At 40.3% G+C, this 9,340-nt stretch overlaps 1 pseudogene; it reads left to right on the forward strand.

Moving 5' to 3' along the window:
• Nucleotides 1-778: 778 nt before the first annotated feature.
• On the forward strand, nt 779-855 carry LOC129781013 (U4 spliceosomal RNA; annotated as a pseudogene).
• Nucleotides 856-9,340: the final 8,485 nt, after the last annotated feature.

Here is a 9,340-nt window from a genome sequence, read left to right on the forward strand (position 1 = left end):
TGTACTCGTTTGCGTTTTTGTAAATCGGAATGTTTCCCTAACAAAGACTTCAAAACCATGGAGCCTGGGGAAACTGGCATTGCAAATTAGATGCAATCAACGAGTGCTTTTGTACTCGTTTGCGTTTTCGCAAATCGGAATGTTTCCCTAAGACAGACTTCAAAACCATGGAGCCTGGGAAAATCGGCATGGCAAAATAGATGCAAGCAGCGGGTATTTTTGTACTCGTTCGCGTTTTTGCAAATTGGAATGTTTCCCTAACACAGATTTCAAAACCATGGAGCCTGGGGAAAGTGGCATTGCAAAATAGATGCAAGTTGTGGGTACTTTTTACTCGTTTGTGTTTCTGCAAATCGGAACATATCCTTAACACGGATTTCAAAACCATGGAGCGTGAGAAATTGGCATTGCAAATGAGATGCAAGCTGCGAGTACTTTTGTACTCGCTTGTATTTTTGCAAATCGGAATGTGTTTTCCTAACACAGATTCCGAAACCAATAAGTTGGGAAAATCGGCATTGCAGATCTTGGCAGTACTTTTATACTCCCATGCATTTCTACACTGAGGAATTCGTTTTGCTAACATGGTCTACAAAAGCGGGTACAACTTCTACGCATACCGTTTGATGATTAGGCAAAATGTTGATAGCTATTTGCTGCGATAACCACTACCATAATGCATAATGACCTAAATTGGGATTTGTTTGCAATTGAATTCGTAAATTGTTTCATTCATTCACTAGTTTAATTAATAATTTAATCAATACATACAAAAGATACCTCTGCGCAGCAGCGATATCGTACCCAATGAGGAACATCCGAGGTGCGATTATTGCAAATTGAAAAAACACAAATGATTACTAAGCCAACGGCATTCCTACGTCAACCTTGCGGTTATATCATATGTATAACCCATCCATAGTTTTTCTGTTCGTTTATCGCGTTATTCGTATTGTGTGTTTTTCTTTCCACGTCATAAATTGGACGCTTCGCGTAATGTGTGATGAACAAGAAAAAGAGGAAGGCATTCTCGAGCTCTGCAAAAAACGAACGCATTGCCAGGGGCAATAAAATTTCGAGACAAGCGTCATCTAATGATGCACGCGCTGTTGGTGCAGTGAAAATCGCTCGCACTGAACCGAGCCTTCGCGAGTGTGACACCGTATCGAACAACAGCGAAGTAGGCGATTTCGGCGCGTCGATCGAAAATGTAAACGCCGTTACCCAGGCAGCAACCAAAATCAAGCTCCCCCCGCTGGTGATGAAGGCGGTCGCTCTTGACAAACTCATCAGCCAATTCGCATCGATGGGTGTTACAGCAGAGTACAAGCTGTGTGGCCTAATTCAGTCTTTTTCCAAGCAGTTAACATTGTTTGTATTCCGTCATCAGAAGGGCTTCGTTGGAGCCTTTGAGAATGCATCAATGCATTAAACTGACGTTATGGCGAAGTAGGCGTGTTAAGGTTGTGCGCCGAAAAATTATTTGGGGAATACCAAGCATCTTGAATGTCTTACTGGAATGTTATAATTGGGTTCGCGTGCCAGTCGCAAAACTGCCTTCAACTAGAATTGAATTTGCGCTAATATTGATCATAATGAAACATTGCTACTGTTTTCGAGGTTGTTATTAACAAAAAGAGTTTATTTCGCTTGTTTAGTCACCAAGAAAGTAAATGTCGTTCTGGAATTTTGTATGTGATAAGGTTTCGCTTACCAGTAGTAAAACTTCCTCCACTAAGGGTGACAGCTGCGCTTCTCTCGAGCATGAGAAAGTAATGCAACTTTTTTCGAGGCCAGTTTCTTTTGAGAATAGCGAAAAATTATGAGAAGTGTTTATATTCCTAGTAGTTTCAAGCCACCAATGTAATGGCTCTGTATGCATGCTATGGTGAACGCTTGTTTGGTGCTTTGTTTACGTTGTACGAACGATGCCTAGAGGTGCGATTCCACTGAGGCAATACTAAATAACATGTAGCATGATATTTGATACATGCAAGTGTTGTCATTGTTGTTGTTTCCATGCGGTGCCAAAGATATATTGATGTAGTTATGAGATGTGGAATAATGGTTCTGGTGCAACATGTATATAATCGACTGTAGCCGAATCTATGTCAATTGCGAAAAAGGCCACCGGAATAGCGTTCGAAGTAAATTTTCAATGCATTGACATGGAATGAATTGCGACATACGATCAGCTAGTGTATTGTTTTGCGAGGGCAAGAATGAATCATCAATCAATTATCGTCAACTGATTCTGCAATGAAAAAAACATTTCAGAGATTATTCTACTAAGCAGTTGTTTCTAAAATTTCACAGCATTATAGAATAATATCCGAAGTTATAAACAAACGACTTATATAAAACAACAGCGTAGTTCTACGTCAACAATGCGGTCGTATCTTGGACACAACCTCCTATAATTTTTTCTTCTAATTATATAATCATTTATTTAAAATCATCAAAGGGAATTGTTGTTAAATACTAATAATACAAAGAAAATATTCCGAAAATCGGTATAAATTTGTGACCGTACTCTTGATTAGGAAATTACCTAATTTCTACAATTTTGTCCGATTTTGCTGAAAAGATACTCATTTTTTTTGCTGACGTGTGAAATTTCAAAACGTTGCCACAAATAAAATTTGTTTTGGCTTTTCTCAAAGTATTTTTTGGGCCCAAATGAAAATTTGCATAATATCAAGAGCTCATTACAAAAACCTAACAGGTTTTTTCACAGAATGAACAATGTGTTCTCGTACTGTAATTTTTATGTTTTACTTTCGCGGTTTTTGTTGTGTTTACTTCAAAAGAACCGCTTTAGTTCTATACAACATTTTAAATCGCATTTACCGCACTATCTAGTTTAGAATGTCTTTCTTTGTTTTAATTTTCATGAGCTTGCTTCAAGCGATGCTTACTACAATATATTGATGCTTGTTAGAGTAATTTTGGACGTGATCGCTCAAGCAGGTTTCAAATATAAATCATAAGAATAACCACGCTATATTTTTAGGGGAAATGTATGTGGCGCAAGCCCCATTTTTCTTCCGGCTCTAAATTACAATTCTCAAGGAGCAATCCATATAAACCTCCCCGCCATATCCGTTCTGCGAACATCGTGAAAAATAACGTAAAGTTCCACTGTGAACCTAAAGAGAGTTTCAGCAGCGTATGCTGAGTTTCGGTCAAATTTATATTATTATGCCGTCCATTTTTTCCAGCAGCTGTCCAAAAAAAGAAGACAAACGAGAAGAAAAACTCTCCAAACCATTGTCACCGCGTGTTTGACAAGTATCGAACCATTATCGATGACATCGCATCCGTGCAGATCCTACACCGCCTTCTGCTTCTCCAGCCACAAAACCAACGAACGAAGCTAACCCATTTCAATGTCTGCGGTTGGCACCAGGATACAAGGAACACGTCGTTCAGAGTACACGTCCCGGCGAAAAACTGTTAGGTTATTGGTTCGATTATCATCCAGATTTTCTCATTTGATGTTGCACCGCGTACGATGTGTTTAATATAATGGTTACATTATCTCCAGGTGGTGCCACATGTATGTAGAATGTAGCTTTCGTGTCGAGACGCTGTGGTGGTCGATGGTTCAGGACTCCTCTCTCCGTTCGATATCGCATGGCGAATAAGACCCGGAATTTCTTCTGTTTCCACGCCGGTAGTCCAGTCGGACGGTAACGTTCGTATGGTTGATAGAAGATTTTCCCTTTTCTTCTGTGTTGCCTTTGTTGCCTTCTGGACGAATCGAAAAATTGCGCGGCCACGAATAATACGACACTGTGTTCCACTGCTGACAGCAAGAAACTTGCACACTATGAGACAGAAAGGAGATTTACAAGTCATGGTCGAAGTTGCCATCTGGAAGCAGGACGTTTGGAGAAACTCAAGTGCGGGCTTCTGAATGGATGTGTACATTTGTTTATTGTAGAGTTCTCAGCATTTTACAGGTTACCTGTACATCGAACTCTCTTAATAAACATTCTTGTGTACTACTGTTCCTCGAGCTGGTGTTGAGAAACAAAAACCTGGTCAAAATTCACATTGAACGTTACAATAACGGTCTCGAAATCGATTACGAACAGCTTCCAAACATCGTTAAAAACTAATCTTTGTGAGTGTGAACTAGAAATAACAACGGTTATAACAAAATTGCCACGGGGCCTCCTTCCATTACATTGCAAATTGCTCACTGGATATTAACAAACACCTCGGCAAAAATTCCCATCCGGCAATGAAAAACCGCTAATTTTCGCTCACTATGTTCCGTTCTCTCTACTATCACCATCATCATCAGCGAAACTTAAAATGACTCCCGCTCGACCAAGTGAATGTTATCCTTTCTGTGCCAAAATGGGATAGTGTGCTATTTTTGCGCCCACCTCCAATACTAACCGCGACATTACGATTTTTCTTTTATTTTTTATCTGTTTTCAACCGCCGTTTCTCCACCGATAGATGAGACCACAAAATGGGGATGGAAGGAAGAAGCACACACATTGATATGAACAAAGTGAAAAGAATGCGTTTAACACGTTGAGTGCCACAGATTTATAGCGACTCTATGGAAATTTTTAAACGTATTAGGGTCATCGTTTCTTGTCGTAGTGGAAGGTATTATTGTTCGAAAGGGAATGCTTATAAGCTTATATGCTTATATTAGTTACCTTCACTATCATCTGTTACACTGTCAGTCTCCAGTAACTGTCGTAGCCTGAGCGAAAACTCGGTATCAGTCACCGGTGACTGACGTGGCAGTCAACGTGTTAAACACACAAAAAACCCGGTCCCGCGCCAGCTCCCGGTGGGACACTCGGGATTGCTTCACGTCGTTGGGAACATATAATCCGTACACCGATCGTCCCACTGCAGTGCCCGTCGGATTGCTAGCAGCAATAATCGCACCAATCGATCGATATCGGAGCCAGAAGAGATAGGATAAAAATCCTCCCAAACTGCCAGTAAGTATCGAATCTTTTTTTATTAAAAATGTTTCTTTATTAATTTTTTTCCTGCAGGGAGATTTTCGTCCCAACAAAAATTACCCTGGAAACAAATAGAAGGATCACATTATCCCTAAATTGATTGGCGCTGGGAGAATTTGAACATTAAAAAATCGATTTAACCGACTCCAGCTGCCAGCACCTGGTGTACTTTGTGCCATGGCATAGGACATTAGGGAGGATATTCTAGAAGGCAAACGTCGATCCTGTTGGCCGTTCCAAATAATGCCCAATTATGTCACCTTCGGTGCACGTTTCGGTGATTACCGGCTGGCCAGGATGGCCTCGTTTGGCAGAAGTTTTCATTCGCGGTGTTTAATTTTTGGATGTTTTTTTTCGTCGTTCACTAAGATGACATCCACCAGGGATCACTTTGCAGTGGAACGTGTCCTGAATGTGACCCATCTCGGCACTCAGCTGAAAAACATTTGCCCAGTGTCGTTTAATCAATTATTGGACGAAGACGTGATGGGGGCAGGCTAGATTCCTCATCCCGTTACTGTTTAGCTTTTTGGTGGAACATGCGATTTGTTAGGTGGAGTTGGATGCGATCTCCACTTTTTCGAAATATACATTCGCTTATTGCAATGCGAGCTAATCAGCTACAATATAAAAAAGGATGCCATTATTTGGCATCTGTTAGGCAACTGTTTTGACAGTCATACGTCATACGTGTTTTAGCAAGGGTGCTAAATCAGAAAGCACGATTCTGCATAATAATGTTAACGTTAATAGCTATTTTCGCTATGATCGAATTTTGATGATATGCATACCGATCGAATCGGAAATAGTTTGAATCGACAAAAATTGGAAGCACTCCCATTTTATCATACATTTGTTCTGATCATTTGTGTGCTTACCTATCCGTACTGTCAAAAAGGTTTAATGGTTCGCTTGGCCAAACACACCCGCCCGGTGATTCAGCAGCTCGCAGTGAGTATGACTTTGCGCGATGTGATTTTAATGCTATCAACGCGCGAATCGGATCTGTTAAGAGATGTAAGCTGTCCCTGAATTTCACCCAATCGTGGTGGACTTCCGATCTCCGTAATCTGCGTAACCGTCTGCGAAAAGCTCGGCTCCAAAACAGTTGCAAAAAAGTCGGATGTACAGTTGGCCGAAGCCGAGTATGGTGGTTAACATGAAATTCGCTTTCGACAGTACATTGACAATCTGCAGAGTACAGAAAAACCTGTTTTTGTGCGGTTTTTTTTGTGCGTTTTTTTCTCTGCGGTATATGAAATGAAGCACATTTGACGAAGTTATCGTCCATATAGTTTTTTTCGATGGTTGATATGCATTTCAGTGCGAAAAAAATCATATTTGCGTCTAAATTATCCACTTTTCAAATAATTTCCATCCTTCCATCAAATGCTCTAAGTTGCGCATGAAATGACGTTTCGCAACACGTTTCGACAATCAACTAAAAGCACAACACAGCCACGCGCAACCGAAAAGGCAAACTGTCCCATCGCAAAGTAGGGAAACAAAAGGAAATCGAACGGTGAACGTCGTGGATTTGAGTTAATTTCTTGAGGGAAACTTTTTTATGCGGTCCCTATCTACCGCACAAAAAAAGTTTTTTTTCATATTGTGTACCGAACACGATTTTTTTAAGCTACTGGTGAAGTTTTGCATGATTTTTTATGCGATTTTGACGTAAAACTACGTCTTTCATTAAGGGTGTCAAATCAGAAAACAGGTCACGTTTTTATGAAATAAAGTTAACGTTAATAACTATTTTTGCCGTGAACGGATTTTGGCGATTTACATACTAAACGAATCGGAAATTCCGTAAGATTTGTTTAATATGCCATACATTAGAATCCCCTGGTAAGTAAATGGTTAAAATTCATGAAAACTTTAAGTGTTTCTATTTTCCCATACATTTGTTCTGTCCATTTGAGTGCTTTCCCGAACAGAGCTATCAATAACGAGCAACTTATCGATGACAAACGGAGGGGAAATCGTAGGATTTAAAGTCTCCGTGAACAAAGGAAAAGAAGAATAATGTAGGGGAATACTTGCCTAGAGTATAAACAGTGGATCTCGCTGAGGCAAACTTTCATACGGCATCGGACGGTTGAGTAATACAGTTCACTTTGCTTTCGCTGCGCTCCGATCTAAGATTGTACCCCACCAGTGGTAATCCAACTTGGAAACCGTCGTTTGATTTTTCTGTTCGTTTTTCGCGTTATTCGTATCGTGTGTTCTTCTTTCCGCGTCATAAATTGGACGCTTTGCGTAGTGTGCGATGAGCAAGAAGAAGAGGAAGGCAGGCTCGAGCCCTTCAAAAAACGAACGCATTGCCAGGGGCAATAAAATTACGAGGTAAGCGTCATCTAATGATGCACGCGAATGTGACACCGCACCGAACAACAGCGAAGTAGGTGATTTCGGCGCGTCGGTCGAAAATGTAAAGCCCAGGCAGCAACCAAAATGAAGCTCCCCCCGCTGGTGGTGAAGGCGGTCGCTCTTGACAAACTCATCAGCGAATTCGCATCGATGGGTGTTACAGCATAGTACAAGCTGTGTAGCATAGTTCAGTCTTTTTCCAAGCAGTTAACATTGTTCATTTTCCGTCTTCATAAGGGCTTCGTTGGTGCCTTTGAGAATGCATCAATGCATTAAACTGACGTTATGGCGAAGCAGACGTTAAGGTTGTGCACAAAAAAATTATTTAGGAATACCAAGCATCTTGAATGTCTTACTGGAATGTTATAAGTTATTTGGGTTCGCGTGCCAGTCGCAAAACTGCCTTCAACTAGGATTGCATTTGCGCTAATATTGATCATAATAAAGCATTGCTCCTGTTTTCGAGGTTGTTATTGACAAAAAGAGTTTATTTCTCTTGTTTAGTCATCAAGAAAGTAAATGTTCTGGAATTAGTTTCAAGGAGTTTCAAGCCACCAATGTATGGCTCTGTATGCATGCTTTTGGCGCTTGGTTTACGCTTAGTTTGTACGAACGATATCTAGAGGTGCGATTCCTTTGAGGCAATACTAAATAACATGTAGCATGATATTTGATACTTGCAAGTGTCGTCATTGTTGTTATTTACATGCGGTGCCAAAAATATATTGATGTAGTTATGAGATATGGAATAATGGTGCTGCTGCAACATGTATATAATCGACTGTAGCCGAGTCTATGTCAATTTCGAAAAAGGCCACCGGAATAGCCTTCGAGGTAAATTTTCAATGCATTGACATGAAATAAATTGCGACATAGGATTGTTTTGCGAGGGCAAGAATGAATCATCAATCAATTATCGTCAACTGATTCTACAATGAATACAACACAATGAAAATCATTTCAGAGATTGTTCTACTAAGCAGTTGTTTCTAAAATTTTGTATTATAGAATAATATCCGAAGGTATAAACAAGCGACTTATATAAAATAACAGCATAGTTCTACGTCAACAATGCGATCGTATCTTGGACACAATCTCCTATAAAAAAAAGGTTTGCTTGTAATTTCAAAAAATCCATCATCTTTTTGAATTTTTGTAGATTTTCGGAAAGGCTCAGCTCGTATTATGGTGGACGTTACATACTGTAGTTAAAGCTCCTTTGACGCTGCTTCCTCTGCAAATCTTTTCGCGGAATTCTTCCGAACCGTTTATGGAGTCGATCAGGCTCCAACTCCGCAGTAATACATCAATAACTTGCCTAGCTTCGATATTCGTCTGTAGCAAGTCTCTTTCAGCCACGATGATATTCATTTATTTATTTATGTTTATTCGCCAACGGGCTCGAAGCCCCAATGGTAATCTTGGTATGTCAATTTGCTTTACATCAATAATCTTACATTTAATAAAAAATCATTGCCTAAGAAAGTTGTCCAAAGTCAAGGTCTAAAAAACAATAAAAATTTACGCTTAATACAAACACGAGACAAGTTAAAGTCAAACATAGAGCCGTGATCCTGATCTTCTGCTTCATCTATACCTGTTCCTCAGAAACGCCGATGTCAACGTTTAATGATGTTTCCTTCGTTGTGTCCCTGTTTCATATCCCTCCTATCCTATCTATAAACTTTTACTTAGTCGCGGCAATACATACACATACTCTTTACATATACACAGGACGAAGGTTGTGCAGGCCACTGATCATTCGACGAGAGCCAAAGGTTGTACCGCTCATGACAACTCTACACGAGCTGAAGATTGTACCGCCCAGTGACCATTCTACTCTGGATTCCTCGAGTCAAGAGAGATGCACCACGATTGATATGAGACTAGGGGGGCGTCGCTGATTAATGGTCAGTTGCACCCGAATAGAAAGTATCCCGTGTCGGCCACACACACAGAGCACTGGA

This window comes from Toxorhynchites rutilus, chromosome 3 (genome assembly GCF_029784135.1).
Source record: "Toxorhynchites rutilus septentrionalis strain SRP chromosome 3, ASM2978413v1, whole genome shotgun sequence".
NCBI lineage: Eukaryota > Metazoa > Arthropoda > Insecta > Diptera > Culicidae > Toxorhynchites > Toxorhynchites rutilus.